Raw genomic sequence first — 17,017 nt, forward strand, 5'->3', positions numbered from 1 at the left:
TTGAAAACAGGAACATTTTTAAAATTCGAAACAAATTTTGAAATTGTGAACATTATTTTATAGTCCCCAAACTTTTTATAAATTTGTGACCTAGTATTGAAAAAGGAACATTTCATGAATGTATGAACACATTTGGAAAAATGGACATTTTTTGAATCGGTGAACTTTTTCAATTCCATGAGCGCTAGGCCGGCCCAAAATGTGCCCGACGAGAGCGATGTCGTTGCCTAGTTGGGCCAAGGCCTAACCGTTTTTTCTATTTTTACTTTTGACTTCTCTTTTTGTCATTAATTCATTTTTCTACCTTTTGAACTTTATTATTCTTTTAGCAACATGTTCCAAGTTTTGGAAAAAAAATTGGAATACTAAAATAATAATTTAAGTAAGTGTTTTACATTCTTTTTTCCTTCAAATATTTATTAAATGCTTTTAAAAATATTTACTATTTAAATTATGATTATAAATAATTTGTTCCTTCAAACCTGACATTGCTTTCTACCATTGGCATGGCCACCTGCATACAAAACTTGGAGTAATTTCAAGAATGTTCAAAAAACACCATGTTCAATGTAGGGTGTCTAGGTAGGCCAAAAGGCTCAGTCTCAGACCACGTTATTTTTTGACATCCGTCAAATGGCTCCAAAAAAATTCCATGGCCTTGTTGACCAATTGAAGGTACCATGCCAAGTTGTTTTGGTTTCGACAAATTTTGTATTTTCTGGAGTTTTCCAGGTGATAAAAGGTCAATAAATGGTTGAACGTGTCGTAACTTACATACGGTCTAGGAAATCGTTCAAACATTACGTGGATGCCTATAATGGGCATTCCCACATGCTTCCAAAAGTTGAAATCATCTCAAGTATGTCCAAAAATAGACCATGTTGAAAGGAGGGTGTTTAGGTTGGCTAGAAGGTTCTGTCTAAGAACATGTTGTTTCTCGACATCCTTGAAATGGCTCCAATTTTTCCCATGGCCTTGTGTGACTAATTAAAGGCACCATGCCAATTTTGTTGGGTTTTCGGTAATTTTTGCATTTTCTAGAGTTTTCTCGGTGAAAAAGGTCATAAATGGTCGGACGTGTCGCAACTTGCATATGGTGTCGAAAATCATTCAAACCTGACAAGAATCCCTACAATGGGCATGCCCACCTACAGGAAAAATTTGGAGCTATTTCAACGTTGTCCAAAAATAGACCATGTTGAACGAAGGGAGTTCGGGTAAGCAAGAATTCTCCGTCTGATAGCATATTGTTTCTCGACATCCTTGAAATGGCACAAAAAAAATTCAATTTCCTTGTACAACCAATTGAAGGCACCATGGCAAGTAGTTTGGATTTTTTTAATAAGTTCTGCTTTTATTGTTTTTTCCCGGTGAAAAAAGGCCGATAAATGGATTCCTACCATGGGCATGCCCACCTTCCTGCAAAAGTTGGGTTCATTTCAAGGATGTGCAAAACTAGACCATGTTCAACAGAGAGTGTTCGGGTAGGCAAGATTAGTCCGTTTGGTAGCACCTCATTTCTCAACATCCTTTAAATGGCCTCAATTATTTTCATTGACTTGTATGACCGATTCAAGGCACCATACCAAGTTGTTTGAGTTTTCGACAAGTTTCGCATTTTCAGGAGTTTTCTTCGTAAAAAATGCCGATAAATTGTTGGACATGTTGCAACTTGCATATGATGTTGAAGGTCGTTCTAACCAGGCATGGAGGCCTACCATTGCATGCCCACCTGCTTGCAAAAGTTAGGGTCAATTTAAGAATGTCCAAAAATAGATCATGTGCAACGGATGGTGTTTGGGTAGGGCGAGAAGGGCCCGTTTGAAAGCATGTTGTTATTTAACATACATCAACTGGCGCCAAATTTTCCCCAACAGCTTCCATGACCAAAGTTTTGCATTTTCTGGAGTTTTCTTAGTGAAAAAGTACCGATAAATGGTCGAATGTGTCATAACATGCGAATGGGGTCGGAAGATGTTCAAACCTAACATGGATGCCTCATATGTCGGAGCCAAGCTGCTACAAGAAGTTGGGGTCATTTATCCATAGTCCAAAAAACCACCCGTTGAAAAGAGTTTGCTAGACAGGTGCATCCGTGAGCATGTAATTTTTCCTAATTGAAATAATTCGGTTATTTACAATTTTCATCGTTATCAATCAACATGAACATATTCTTATATCCTAACCATTTCTTGAAAATTATGTATGAAATTTTATAGATTTGAACACTTTTTCTCAAAATTGTTAACAATTCCCAATAATTAATTATGAACACAAATTGCAAACCACGTACCTTTTTGAAATTTATCAACTTTTTTGAAACATAAACATTTCTTCACTTTGTGAACACAAAATTCAATAACTGGAATATTTTTAAATTCCAAAATATTCTATAAATTGTAAAGAGTATTTGAAAACAAAAACATTTTTACTATTCCAAACATATCTCAAATTTTTAAAAAGGTTTCAAAAAGAATAATAAAGTTCGAAGACAAATTAATGAACAAAAAAAAGATAAATTGGCGCTGTAGGGAGTGGTGCTAAGGACCCAAGCAGCCAAGCCCACGCCAAGTAGCGAGTGGAGCTCGCTCTATGAATGCCACATGGGCTGACCCAGCCACGAAGGCCCAAACCCGCACGAGCCTTTCAATCACGCATACGCCCCTGCCGCTCATGAACACTGATGCACGTCTATGGCTGTTTTGGCTGTTCGAATCAACAAGCCAACGTGATTTAACTCGGATTCTAGTGACAATGTGGGCAATTTGATGGGCGCGCCGAAAAGCAATCCATGAGAACGAGTTTCAAAGCCCTTTGTCAACCATGAGTTTCATCAAGCCCTTCTTGGAGGATTTGGATATTGTTGAATCCCAAAAGTCGCGACCGGTGCCGCTGCCTGCTGCTCCGAGAGCACGTACATGGCTGCCGCCCGAGGGTGAAGCGGTGAAGTTTAACTGTGATGGTGCATTATCAATCCTGGGCGATAAGGGAGCGGCGGCCGTGATTCGTCGAGACAAGTCAGGGAAGTTTCTTGGAGCATCAGCACTAGTCTTTGAGGGCTTGATCGACCCGGCGAGTTTGGAGGCGCATTCGTGTAGTGAGGCACTTGCCCTTGCTCGCAATCTGAATGTGCAGGAGTTGGTGATCGCGTCTGATTGTTTAGAACTGGTCTCAAATATCAACACACAAGCATCACCAGTGTATGCGCCTATTCTGCAGGATATACACATTAGCTTGAACCTTTTCGCTTCAGTTATTTTTTGTTTTGAGCGTAGAGAAAATAATTTCAAGGCCCACTCGGTTGCAAAAGGAGCTGTGTCTCTGCCGGTGGGCCGCCACGTGTGGTTAGGGATCCTTCCTGATATTGCTTGTATTCCGAATGTGATGAACTTTGAATAAATTTCCCTAGTTACCTTTAAAAAAAAACGCCCCTGCCGCTCATAGCGCTCAATTTAGTCCCACCCCACTGAGCAACGAATATGGAGGTGAGGTACGGAGATTTGCTATGTAGTATGTGCGGGTATCATAATATAAAGCATTACATTTGATGAGTTTGCCTGATGTAAACTGAACACCGAACCAAATAAGCCGATTAACCAAATTATCGATTAGCTTCTTTTGCTTGTTCATTTCGGTTTTATAGTTTTGCTAACCCAATTTAAAATAAACTGAATGGTAAAAACCAAGTTTTCCGGTTTCAACCGCCCACCCTACGATTAAAGAAAACTTCACGAGTTTAGAAAAAGTTCATCGGTTTGAAAAAATAACAAAAAAATGAAATTGAAAAGGTTCATTGATTTGAAAAAAATATCACAAATTTGAGAAAGAAGTTAACGACTTTGACAAAAAAGTTCACGAATTTGGAAAAAGTTCATCTATTTGTAAAAAAATACGATTTTGACAAAAAAGATCATGAATTTGTTTTATTTTTGCAAAATTTTAAAAATCAGTTTATTTCAAAAAAATCACGGATTTAAAAAGTAAGTTACAGATTTGAAAAAAAATCATGAATTTAGGAAATGTTCACAAAATTTAGCAATTGAAAAATTAAATAAAAAGAAGAAGAAATAAATAAAAATTTAAAAATGAATAAAACTTAAGAAAAAAGGCCAAACAACAGAAAAAATAAACAGATTGAGAAGGTGCACGGTAGGAAGAGTAAAAGAAGAAATTAGGCATAGCAAGTGAGCCGTCCTAATTGGTTATAGCTATTGGAAGTAATCCATGAGGTTTGGAGTTCGAATCTAATTCATGCACCTATTTCTTAAAGTTAAAAAAATGGGCCAGGGCTAGGACAAAGGGGTATGTGCGTCGGTTTGTGTTACGCTACTTCAATTTGACTATCAAGCCTTTTTTACAAAAAGGTATGGGATAGTCTGAGTCGTTCTTGTGTTTAATGGTGTGCCGAAGCATAATTGGACTGCCCTGACCCAAAACCCAAGCGACGCCATTGGCAAAGAGAAAGGAACCTTCGACGTGCCACAGATGTATTGTGACCTTCTTGCGCTCGCCTGTTATTTGAGATCCATCGGCATCAGCACGAGCGGCAGAGAGAAACAACGGCGAAGAAGATAGCTAATTTTTTTTAAATAATACATTTTTTTATTAATTTTCATAAATATTACGCTGGGTAAATTTTTTTCAAAAATAATACACCGTCGGCCCGCTGCAGGCCGACTGGGCCTAGTCGGCCCACAGCAGGCCGATTGGACTCCAGTCGGCCTACAGCTGGCCGACTGGCTGGAGCTAATTGGCTCACTGTGGGCTAATTGTTTTTGCAAAAAAAGTAGGCATAAAAAATATATGTTTAAAAAAATGTTAATTATGTAATTAAAAAATGTTAAATGTGTATAAAAAAATGTTCCTGATGTATACAAAAAATGTACAATGTATATACAAAAAAGTTGACTAAAAATATGTTTTCAAAAGTGTTAATCATGTATTTAAAAATTGTTAAATGTGTGTATAAAAAATGCTCCTTATCTATACAAAAAATATAGAACATGTATGAAAAAAAGTTGACACCAAAAAAATATGTTTGAAAAAAATGTTAATCATGTATTTGAAAAAATGTTCCTTATCTATACAAAAAATATAGAACATGTATGAAAAAAATTTGGTGTCAAAAAATATGTTTGAAAAAAATGTTAATCATGTATTTGAAAAAATGTTCAATGAATACACAAAAATGTTTCATGTATTGGAATGAAAGGTTAAACGTGTATAAAAAATGTTCCAGCTCCGGATCCGGTATGGGAGCATCACGGACCTAAGTATGATTGGTTGCTCTTTTTGTATGGAACTGGAACATTTTTTTCAAACATATTTTTTTGGTGTCAACTTTTTTCATACACATTCTATATTTTTTGAATAGATAAGAAACATTTTTATACACATATTTAACAATTTTTAATCATGTATTTGAAAAAATGTCAACTTTTCAAACATATTTTTTTGGTGTCAATGTTTTTTCATACACATTCTATATTTTTTGTATAAATAAGGAACATTTTTTATACACACATTTAACAATTTTAAATACATGCTTAACACTTTTAAAACATATTTTTATGTCAACTTTTTTGCATATATATTGTACATTTTTTGTATACATCAGGAACATTTTTTATACACGTTTAACATTTTTTAATTACATGATTAATATTTTTTAAACATATATTTTTTATGCCTACTTTTTTTGCAAAAACAATTAGCCCACAGCGAGCCAATTAGCTTCAATCGGCCCACAGTGGGCCGACAGGACGCAATCAGCCCACAGTGGGCCGACAGGGGCCAGTCGGCCAGCTGTAGGCCGACTGGAATCCAATCGGCCTGCTGTGGGCCGACTAGGCCCAGTCGGCCTGCAGCGGGCCGACAGGTATTATTTTTGAAATTTTTTTATCCAGCGTAATATTTATGAAAATTAATAAAAAAATGTATTATTTAAAAAAAATAGCAAGAAGATAGCCGTCGAAATCATACTCCCGGCGCACGAGCGCTTGACCAACTCTCCCGTTTTAAATTATTTGACTTCTGTCCCACTCGCAGTGGCTCTGGCGGACCAGTCAAACACCACAACTTGCTGCTGCCTCTCTCCATTCAGCCTCTACCACCAACCTGAGAACATTTCTCCCCTCCAAAATCTCAGTCCCAGTCTTTGTTTTCTGCTCCTATATAAACGCCCCCAAAAAGCCAGGAGCCCAGGATAGAAAGACAGACACAACCTGTGACTAGAGCATACTCCTTTTTGGCGAGGACGAGTCGTCAGCAAATCAAGAACAGAACCACCCGCACGTACGTGCTCCGTCAAGCAAGATCCATGACCAACAATGGCGTCAAGGTCACCTACATCGAGACGCAGTTCGTCACCTCCGACGCCGCGGGCTTCAAGTCCCTCGTGCAGCGCCTCACCGGCAAGTCCGCCGAAACCGGAGCCGAAGCCGGAGCCGCACCTCCGCTCCACCGACCGCGCCCCAGCCGCCCAGCCGCAGAGACGAGGAACGCTGCCGCCGGAGCACGAGGCCGTTTCATGCCCGCCACAGCGGGCGCGGTCGGTACAGCCGGGAACGACGTGCGGGCTGCCAACGCCAACGCCAACGCCAACGCCGGCGCCGCGCAGCCGTGTCCGGATGAGCTGTACGGGCTCTGCGATTACTCGGAGCTGTTCTGCGCGGGCGAACGGCGCCATGGCGGCGGTTACAGTGATTTCCTCTATTGAGGTGTAAATAGTAAATACTCCTGGTTACGACGTCGGCAAATTCAATTCATTTTTTAGATGCTCTGTACTTCTGTCTGTTCAGTCTATTAGCGTCCCAATTTGGGAAATTGCAAATATAAGGAACTACTCCCGCCACGGATGATTCATTTGCATTGCGCTCCTGTCACAGCTTTTACGATTTGGACGTGTTCGGTTATTGTATGCGGATGAATTGGTTGTATGCATCTCCGATGTTGAGACGTGGCAACGAAAGCTTCCATTCATGAAAAGAAAAAGACGTTTTGCAACTTCTGGTGTGCCCCTTTTCCAAGAAAATGGGAGTAAAAACATCATTTTCTTTTGAAAAGCGGTGATCCTCGGCCCTGCATCATTGTGTGCACACCGTCATTCATATTAAAATGGTAAATATCAAAGGCTCAATCACAACCGCCCGATAATAGAATATCAACCAAACCGATTGATATATCACGTCTTATCGTCTCCCAACATCCAGTAGCACTAGATAGCACGGATTTAACCCGTAGAAGATAGTCTCCAAAAGAATTAGAGTTGTTGTCTGTAGTAAAATGTAGTCTATACGGTAATTCTAAATTTGGACGAACTTCAGCCAACCAACTCCAAACATATTTGGTGTACTAGTTGCTGATCATAGATTAAAAGCTACACGAACAACCGGCAAGTGAGTTTAGTGATTGGCATGGGAGAAGACAAAAGAATGTTGATTTGTTTCCTCCTAGTCACAGAAACACCACTTCTTACTTCTTGCACTTTGCAAGTCATCATTCATGAGTACAACACCATGATCTAGAAAACGAAGGTATGATCTTTTTTATCTTATGTGGGAGTTTTGTCTTCCAAATGCAGTTATTCCAGAAGGCCGGTCCAACGTTCATCTAAATTGCACCGATACAAATATATGTGTTAGTATCGAGAAGATACGGGATAAATGCATTTTTAAAGCATTAAAATAAGGATACGTTTGACTATTTTGAGAATATATTATCAGTTAAGCATCAAGTTGTTTAGTATGTATTTAGTTTGTGTGGTCCAATCTCTTATATCATCGAACTCGTGATTTCAAGAAAAGCTAATAACTAACAGCCAAACCGCAACATCGAATTTGACTGAGCTAGGTCGTATCAAGGATGTATCAAGGGAGTATTGAAAACGCAACGACATTAATTTTATTGCATATATTCACCGCTACTTCATTGCTACGTATCGAGGACATATCGAACCAATAATATTGATATCAGATATGATATCCGATAGATTACGACGGTTGTTGGGATTATCGATGTTTCTGAGGTGTTCATGAGATCCATACACATGAATTTAACCAAGCAATAAACTACAAGTATTCTGCCAACGGAGTACATCCGATTCTTCTAGTTAGGTTGACCGACATCACCATGCTTTCCAGGTGGAGCCAAACAACTCAAAACTAAGCTTTCTATTCGATAAGTAGTCTAAACTCGTAGTAGTGATCTAGACGCTCTTATATTAGTTTACAGAGGGAGTACAACCTACCACCCGCATTGGCAGAGGCAGGGGTAGCCAGCACGGGCCCGGGCCAACATTCAGTTTCCTTCGTTAGATTGACGATTATTTTTTAGCTGCCAAAAGCGTATTTTATGGTTTAGCCCTCCTTAACCTTGCTTAATAACACTATATGCCCTGTCGATACAATTTTTCTGGCTCCCCCACTAACCACCTGCATACATGGGCAACATTTTGCTAAGATCAAGAACCGATAAGAAGGCAAACAATGCCATCAAGCACCGCATCCAAATTGGATACTCCCCTCCTTGCAGTTTAAAAGTCAGAAATTTGCCATTTGTAAACCTGGGAATACATAAATATAGTATGTGTCCACATTAAATTCTGTCAAAATTTGATACCAATGCATGAAAGAGCAAGGGTCATGCATGTGGCATTGATATGCTCGTTATTGATGTGAAGCACGGCAAACAGGAAATAAGTGAGTAGTATCGCAAGTTAGGCAACTACTAACAGCAAAGTTTGCATGAGGAATCCAATATCTCATACTATTCCAATCTGCTATGTGCCTATGAATCCGATAACATCCGTGCAAAATCAGGCGCCGATGCCGCCACGGGGTGTTCAGCTCCGGCGCGCGGAGCACGTGCACGTCCCGACGCCGCTCCTCTGGTACGGATGATAGCAGCGGGACCGCGACGACGTGCGCGACCCAGCGTCAGGCGGCGACGGAGGAGACGCGCAGGGGACGCGGTCGGGATATGTCGCCGCCCTCTGGGGACGCGTCGGGGGCGTGTGCTGCGGGGACGCCGCGCGCCTCCACGGAGCAGTCGGCACGTACTCCGGTGAGGCCGCGCGCCACGATGAGGCCGACGGGGAGTAATCCGGTGACGGCGAGCGCCGCAGAGGTGTCGATGTGGCGGGGTCCGACGACGAAGGTCGCTGCTCCAGAGGTGTCGACGGGGTGTCGTCGGCGGGGAACACCGCCAGCGCGCGCCTCCAGTGGTCAGCCAACGGCATATGCTCCGGCGACGCCACGCGGCACGGCGAGGTAGAAGGGGAGTAATCCGGCGACGACGAGCTCTGCCGCCCAGGCGCCGACAACCGGGTGCGCTGGCTGCCCGCCGCGCGCCCGCGCCACCAGGGAGTCGACGGGACGTACTCCGGGGACTCAGCGCGCCACGGGGAGGTCGACGGCGCGTACTCTGGTGACGCCGCGCGCCTCCAGTGGTGAGCCGACGGCATATACTCCGGAGATGCCACGCGGCACGGCGAGGTGGACGGGAAGTAATCCGGCGACGACGAGGACGAGCTCTGCCGCCCACCCGCCGATGACCTGGCGTGGTGTCTGCCCGTGACCGTCACGCGCCCGCGCCACCAGGGAGTCGACGGGACGTACTCCGGGGACTCGGCGCGCCACGGGGAAGTCAACGGCGCGAGGTCAAGCGACCCCGCACGCCACTGATGGCATGACGGCACGTACTCCGGCGACCCCGGGCGGGGCGGGTAGTCCGGCGACGACGGGGATCTCTCGCGGCCAAAGACGGGGAATGGATCCATCGGGGAAGGGGGCAGTAGTCTAGGGAGAGACGCCGCGGAAGTCGCCGGCGGGCGCCGGATCCAGAGAGGGTTCCGTGTGAGCGTGGCGGTCAAGAATCCGAGACGGCGGAGGCCACTCGCGAGAATTTCTAGGGGCGATGTCGCGTGGATAGCAAGTCCGCGGCTCTGCGCTGGCCTCGAGTTTAAAAGCTTGCTTGAATTGGCTTCGGCTGTAGCTAGTGCTCAGATCGGTTCATCTGCGAGTGGGCCAGACTGGCATACGGTCCACTCACCCGTTCCTCTGAGCGTGGGCCAGGCTGGCGTACGGGTCCAAAGACCAGGCTGCCTGTATAAATCACGAGGGCACTTTTTTTTTGCCAAATGATAAGTGCCACACGTGTGACCGTTCTGACATTTTTTTTACGCGGTACATAGTTAGATGAGATGCTAAATGCTAAATACACGAAAAGGCTTAGTACTAACTTATAACCTTTTAATGTACATATGTGCTTAGCCTTTTGTAACTAAGCTTTCTTTGTTTAAATTGTTTAGCAGCTAAACTATTTCATGCATAAGTGTTTGTGTAGGCGTAGGTACCCCTCTAGTCCCAAACTTGAATGAGCTTGGGGTGAACAGTAACATAAAAAAAATCACAAAATTCTTTGAGCTTGGGACATTTGTAGAATTAATGGCAACACAATGAAACTTGCAAGCTAAAAAACTTTTGTCAATGTTTGTCATATTTTTTTTAGAATTGTTTGATTTTCTTTTTCATTTTTACTGTTCACCTGACCTCATATGAGCTCGAGCTAAGAAACTTCATGTCCTTGTGTAGATAGCATTGTTTCTTTTTTGAGTCATTAAAGTGCTCTCTCTTCTTAGTTACTTTATCACAACAATTTTTCACGTATGTGCTATCCTTCACAACTATACATCTCCCCATTCCTCTTAGCATGGGCCAGATTGACTTGCGGTCCACTCCCCATTCCTCTGAGCTTAGGCCATGTTCGCGTACAGATACAAAGATCAGGTTGTCCGTTATAATTCACAGGGCCTCTGCTAGTGTACTGGTTAGAGGAGATGCTAAGTGCATGAAAAGACTTATCAACTCAACTTTAAATTGCATAAGTGCTTAGCTTCTTATTGCTAAGCTTCTTATTTAATTGTTTAACAACTAAAGTCTTTCATCCAGTTGTTCTGCATAGGTCCATGTGTTTAGCATGGTTTCTTCTCCGAAACACCAAAGTGCTCTCTACTTTGCCACATCGATTTTTTGCCTGTGTGACATCCTTAGAACATGTACACACCGAGAAGAGCCAAAAAAGGCGTAGAACCATGCTAGTACGTTCAAATAAAACAGAAAACATGGTTAAAATCTAAGGTCAGACTGCCATCAAGGCGTATAAATGATGCTGTTGCCAAAATGGTAGAAATGACCCCATGATTTTTTTGGAAATTTTTACTCCATTTATTAATTACTAATAAGAAATTAATGAGTTTAATTGCATTTCAAAACTAGGAGAAACAGAGGAGTATAGTTTAATCTCTATGTATTAAGTGACCCAGATGGTTGAGAACCCATGACACAGTTGGTTGCCTCACATTCTCATCTTTGCTAGATGATTGGCGGCATGATCGAGGTTCCATGAAAAAGCCAAGCGCTCCTTTTGTTCTATATTTCCATATATGCATGCATGTTGAGCAGCACCATCGCTTTCATTTGGTGATTAGTGTTGCTAGCCATGCTTATGTGGAGGTCAATAATCCCTAACCAACCCCTAACAATGACGTTGAAATGTTGCAACTGGGATTAGCCCATGATTATGATGCTGAAATGTTGCAAATGGACTTGGTTGGAATGATCAATTGGAAACAATGGAGGTGAGTGTATTTGGTGGAAGACCATCTTACGACGATGATGTTTTAAAAAATATTCAAAGTCAGGTATTTTCAAAGTTCTTAATGTGACATATTGGCAGAATTTGAGTATCTAGCTTGAAGGAGCTAGATGTCATATTTGAAAATACTCATGTCGGTGGGGAAGCAACCTCCATTTGTGCACCAGTGAGGTATAAGAAAATGATGATTTGGAAGCTCATGTAAAATCATTGAAGGCATAGCGGGGGAAAACATTGGGTAAATACAAGGCCAAATCCAACATAAAAGTTGAAGAGGACAAGCACCAATTTCTATGTACGTACCAGCAAAGCTTGGGTAACATAAACTAAAGAGTGAGTGGTGAAGCATCAACCAACCATGTCCCCAAGATGATTGCTCCTGCCATGGCCAGAGTATTTAATTTGTTGGTGGAGTGTGGAACTACGGAAATGACTTTGTCATTCCACACCTCCACCAATGATGAAGCCGGGGTATGGTGAGTTGTTCATGTTGATCAGAGACAAGGAGAGCATGCTTCATTGGGTACCGAAAGACCATGAAGCAATGAGCAAGCATTATTGTAATCCTCACAATAATTATAGTTATCATTTTGGAATTATTTATATTTTTATGTATGAACTTTGATATGAGGTTTACTCTCATTGTTATCGGATGGACAGCTTCACACATACACAAGGATTTTGAATTATACCTTGGTGAAGTGTACACGTAAGTTTCAAAGTATCTGATTTAGACAACACATATAAGTACCGAAAGTCCCTTTCTACACCCGAGCTCATTTGAACAGTAACTCGAAAAGAATTTTAAAAACGTTAAAAAAAATCTGTTTTCTTATGGAAAACTTTGAGAAATATTCTAAGAGATTGCAAAGTTTCATCACAAAATAACATTTGTGGAAGTCATGGCAAAAAAACAAAATCCATACTCTGAAAATACTCGTCAAAGTTTGCCATAAAAATAATTTAGATTTTTTTGAACAGTAAAAAATACTGTTCACCCAAGCTAATTTGAGCTCGGGTGCAAGAACTTCACGACAAGTACGCACATAAGTCAGCCTTTTACTTTGTTCTGAAATATAAGATGTTTTTCCTTGAAAAGTCCAACTTCTCTAGGTGTGATCAAATTTATAGAGAAAATAAATCGACATCTACAATATCATATCAGTGTTTTTAGCTTCATCATGAAATGTATTTTTATATTTTATTAATTTGTATTGTAGATGTTGATATTTTTTCTATGAACCCGATCAAACATAAAAATACTTGAGTTTTGGAAATAATAACGACACATCACACTATTTTAAAAACAGAGCTACTTCGTGTTTTTGGGGTCGCGACCCGGTTGCGCACCAGCTTATTGAAATGTCCGGCCACCCCTATATGGTGCTCAAAGACCCATGTCACTGTTGGGGAATGTAGTAATTTAAAAAAAATCCTATGCACGCACAAGATCCATCTAGGTGATGCATAGCAACGAGAGGGGAGAGTGTTGTCCACGTACCCTCGTAGACCGAAAGAGGAAGCGTTATGACAACGCGGTTGATGTAGTCGTACGTGTTAGAAATATGCCCTAGAGGCAATAATAAATTGGTTATTATTATATTTCCTTGTTCATGATAATCGTTAATTATCCATTCTAAAATTGTATTGATAGGAAACTCAGATACATGTGTGGATACATAGACAACACCATGTCCCTTGTAAGCCTCTAGTTGACTAGCTCGTTGATCAATAGATGGTTACGGTTTCCTGACCATGGACATTGGATGTCGTTGATAACGGGATCACATCATTAGGAGAATGATGTGATGGACAAGACCCAATCCTAAGCCTAGCACAAGATTGTGTAGTTCGTCTGCTAAAGCTTTTCTAATGTCAAGTATCATTTCCTTAGACCATGAGATTGTGCAACTCCCGGATACCGTAAGAATGCTTTGGGTGTACCAAACATCACAACGTAACTGGGTGGCTATAAAGGTGCACTACAGGTATCTCCGAAAGTGTCTGTTGGGTTGGCACGAATCGAGACTGGGATTTGTCACTCCGTGTAAAAGGAGAGGTATCTCTGGGCCCACTCGGTAGGACATCATCATAATGTGCACAATGTGACCAAGGAGTTGATCACGGGATGATGTGTTACGGAACGAGTAAAGAGACTTGCCGGTAACGAGATTGAACAAGATATTGGGATACCGACGATCGAATCTCGGGCAAGTACTATACCGGTAGACAAAGGGAATTGTATACGGGATTGATTGAATCCTTGACATCGTGGTTCATCCGATGAGATCATCGTGGAACATGTGGGAGCCAACATGGGTATCCAGATCCCGCTGTTGGTTATTGGCCGGAGAACGTCTCCGTCATGTCTGCATGGTTCCCGAACCCGTAGGGTCTACACACTTAAGGTTCGATGACGCTAGGGTTATAGGGAATAGATATACGTGGTTACCGAATGTTGTTCGGAGTCCCGGATGAGATCCCGGACGTCACGAGGAGTTCCAGAATGGTCCGGAGGTAAAGATTTATATATGGGAAGTCCCGTTTTGGCCACCGGAAGAGTTTCGGGCGTCACCGGTAATGTACCGGGACCACCGGAGGGTTCCGGGGGTCCACCGGGAGGGGCCACCAACCCCGGAGGCCTGCGTGGGCCAAGTGTGGAAAGGGACCAGCCCCTAGGTGGGCTGGTGCGCCTCCCACAAGAGGCCCAAGGCGCAGGGAAGGGGGAAGGGGGAAACCCTAGGCTCAGATGGGCCTAAGGCCCACCTAGGGTGCGCCCCCCTCTCTCCCCCTTTGGCCGCCCCCCTAGATGCATCTAGGGCTGGCCGCACCCCTTGGGGGGGAACCCTAGAGGGGGGCGCAGCCTCTCCCCCTCCCCTATATATAGTGGGGGTTTTGGGGCTGCCATGACATGAGTCTTCCTCTCTCTTTGGCGCAGCCCTACCCATCTCCCTCCTCGTCTCTCGCAGTGCTTGGTGAAGCCCTGCTGGAGTGCCACGCTCCTCCATCACCACCAAGCCGTTGTGCTGCTGCTGGACGGAGTCTTCCCCAACCTCTCCCTCTCTCCTTGCTGGATCAAGGCGTGGGAGACGTCACCGGGCTGCACGTGTGTTGAACACGGAGGCGTCGTGGTTTGGCGCTTAGATCGGAATCAACCGCGGTTTGAATCGCTACGAGTACGACTCCTTCATCCGCGTTCTTGCAACTCTTTCGCTTAGCGATCTACAATGGTATGTAGATGCACTCCCCTTCCCCTCGGTGCTAGATTACTCCATAGATTGATCTTGGTGATGCGTAGAAAATTTTGAATTTCTGCTACGTTCCCCAACAGTGGCATCATGAGCTAGGTCTATGCGTAGTTTCTATGCACGAGTAGAACACAAAGTAGTTGTGGGCGTTGATTGTGTCAATTTACTTGCCGTTACTAGTCTTATCTTGATTCAGCGGCATCGTGGGATGAAGCGGCCCGGACCGACCTTACACGTACACTTACGTGAGACAGGTTCCACCGACTGACATGCACTAGTTGCATAAGGCGGCTAGCGGGTGTCTGTCTCTCCCACTTTAGTCGGATCGGATTCGATGAAAAGGGTCCTTATGAAGGGTAAATAGAAATTGGCATATCACGTTGTGGCTTTTGCGTAGGTAAGAAACGTTCTTGCTAGAATCCCATAGCAGCCACGTAAAACATGCAACAACAATTAGAGGACGTCTAACTTGTTTTTGCAGGGTATGCTATGTGATGTGATATGGCCAAAAGGATGTGATGAATGATATATGTGATGTATGAGATTGATCATGTTCTTGTAATAGGAATCACGACTTGCATGTCGATGAGTATGACAACCGGCAGGAGCCATAGGAGTTGTCTTAATTTATTGTATGACCTGCGTGTCAATGAAAACGCCATGTAATTACTTTACTTTATTGCTAACCGTTAGCCATAGTAGTAGAAGTAATAGTTGGCGAGACAACTTCATGAAGACACGATGATGGAGATCATGGTGTCATGCCGGTGACGAAGGTGATCATGCCGCGCCTCGAAGATGGAGATCAAAGGCGCAAGATGATATTGGCCATATCACGTCACTTTATGATTTGCATGTGATGTTTGTCATGTTTACATCTTATTTGCTTAGAACGACGGTAGCATAAAAGATGATCCCTCACTAAAATTTCAAGAGACGTGTTCCCCCTAACTGTGCATCGTTGCGAAGGTTCGTTGTTTCGAAGCACCACGTGATGATCGGGTGTGATAGATTCTAACGTTCGAATACAACGGGTGTTGACGAGCCTAGCATGTACAGACATGGCCTCGGAACACATGCGAAACACTTAGGTTGACTTGACGAGCCTAGCATGTACAGACATGGCCTCGGAACACAAGAGATCGAAAGGTCGAACATGAGTCGTATAGTAGATGCGATCAACATGGAGATGTTCACCGATGATGACTAGTCCGTCTCACATGATGATCGGACACGGCCTAGTTTGACTCGGATCATGTATCACTTAGGTGACTAGAGGGATGTCTATCTGAGTGGGAGTTCATTAATAATCAGATGAACTTAATTATCATGAACATAGTCAAAAGGTCTTTGCAAATTATGTCATAGCTTACGCTTTAGTTCTACTGTTTAAGATATGTTCCTAGAGAAAATTTAGTTGAAAGTTGATAGTAGCAATTATGCGGACTGGGTCCGTAAACTGAGGATTGTCCTCATTGCTGCACAGAAGGCTTATGTCCTTAATGCACCGCTCGGTGTGCTGAACCTCGAGCGTCGTCTGTAGATGTTACGAAACATCTGACATACACGTTTTGATGACTACGTGATAGTTCAGTGTGTGATGCTAACGGTTTAAAATTGTGGCGACAAGACGGTTTTGAAACGTCGCAGAACATATGAGATGTTCCAAAGACTGAAATTGGGATTTCAGACTAATGCCCACGTCAAGAGGTATGAGACCTCTGACAAGTTTCTTAAGCCTGCAAACTAAGGGAGAAAAGCTCAATCGTTGAGCATGTGCTCAGATTGTCTGAGTACTACAATCACTTGAATCGAGTGGGAGTTAATCTTCCAGATGAGATAGTGATGGTTCTCCATAGTCACTGCCACCAAGCTATTAGAGCTTCGTGATGAACTATAACATATCAGGGATAGACATGATGATCCTTGAGCAACTCGCGATGTTTGACACCGCGAAAGTAGAAATCAAGAAGGAGCATCAATTGTTGATGGTTAGTAAAACCACTAGTTTCTAAGAAGGGCAAGGGCAAAAGGGATACTTCATGAAACAGCAAATCATTTGCTGCTCTAGTGAAGAATCCCAAGGTTGAACCCAAACCCGAGACTAAGTGCTT

This window comes from Triticum aestivum, chromosome 2D (assembly GCF_018294505.1).
Source record: "Triticum aestivum cultivar Chinese Spring chromosome 2D, IWGSC CS RefSeq v2.1, whole genome shotgun sequence".
Lineage (NCBI taxonomy): Eukaryota > Viridiplantae > Streptophyta > Magnoliopsida > Poales > Poaceae > Triticum > Triticum aestivum.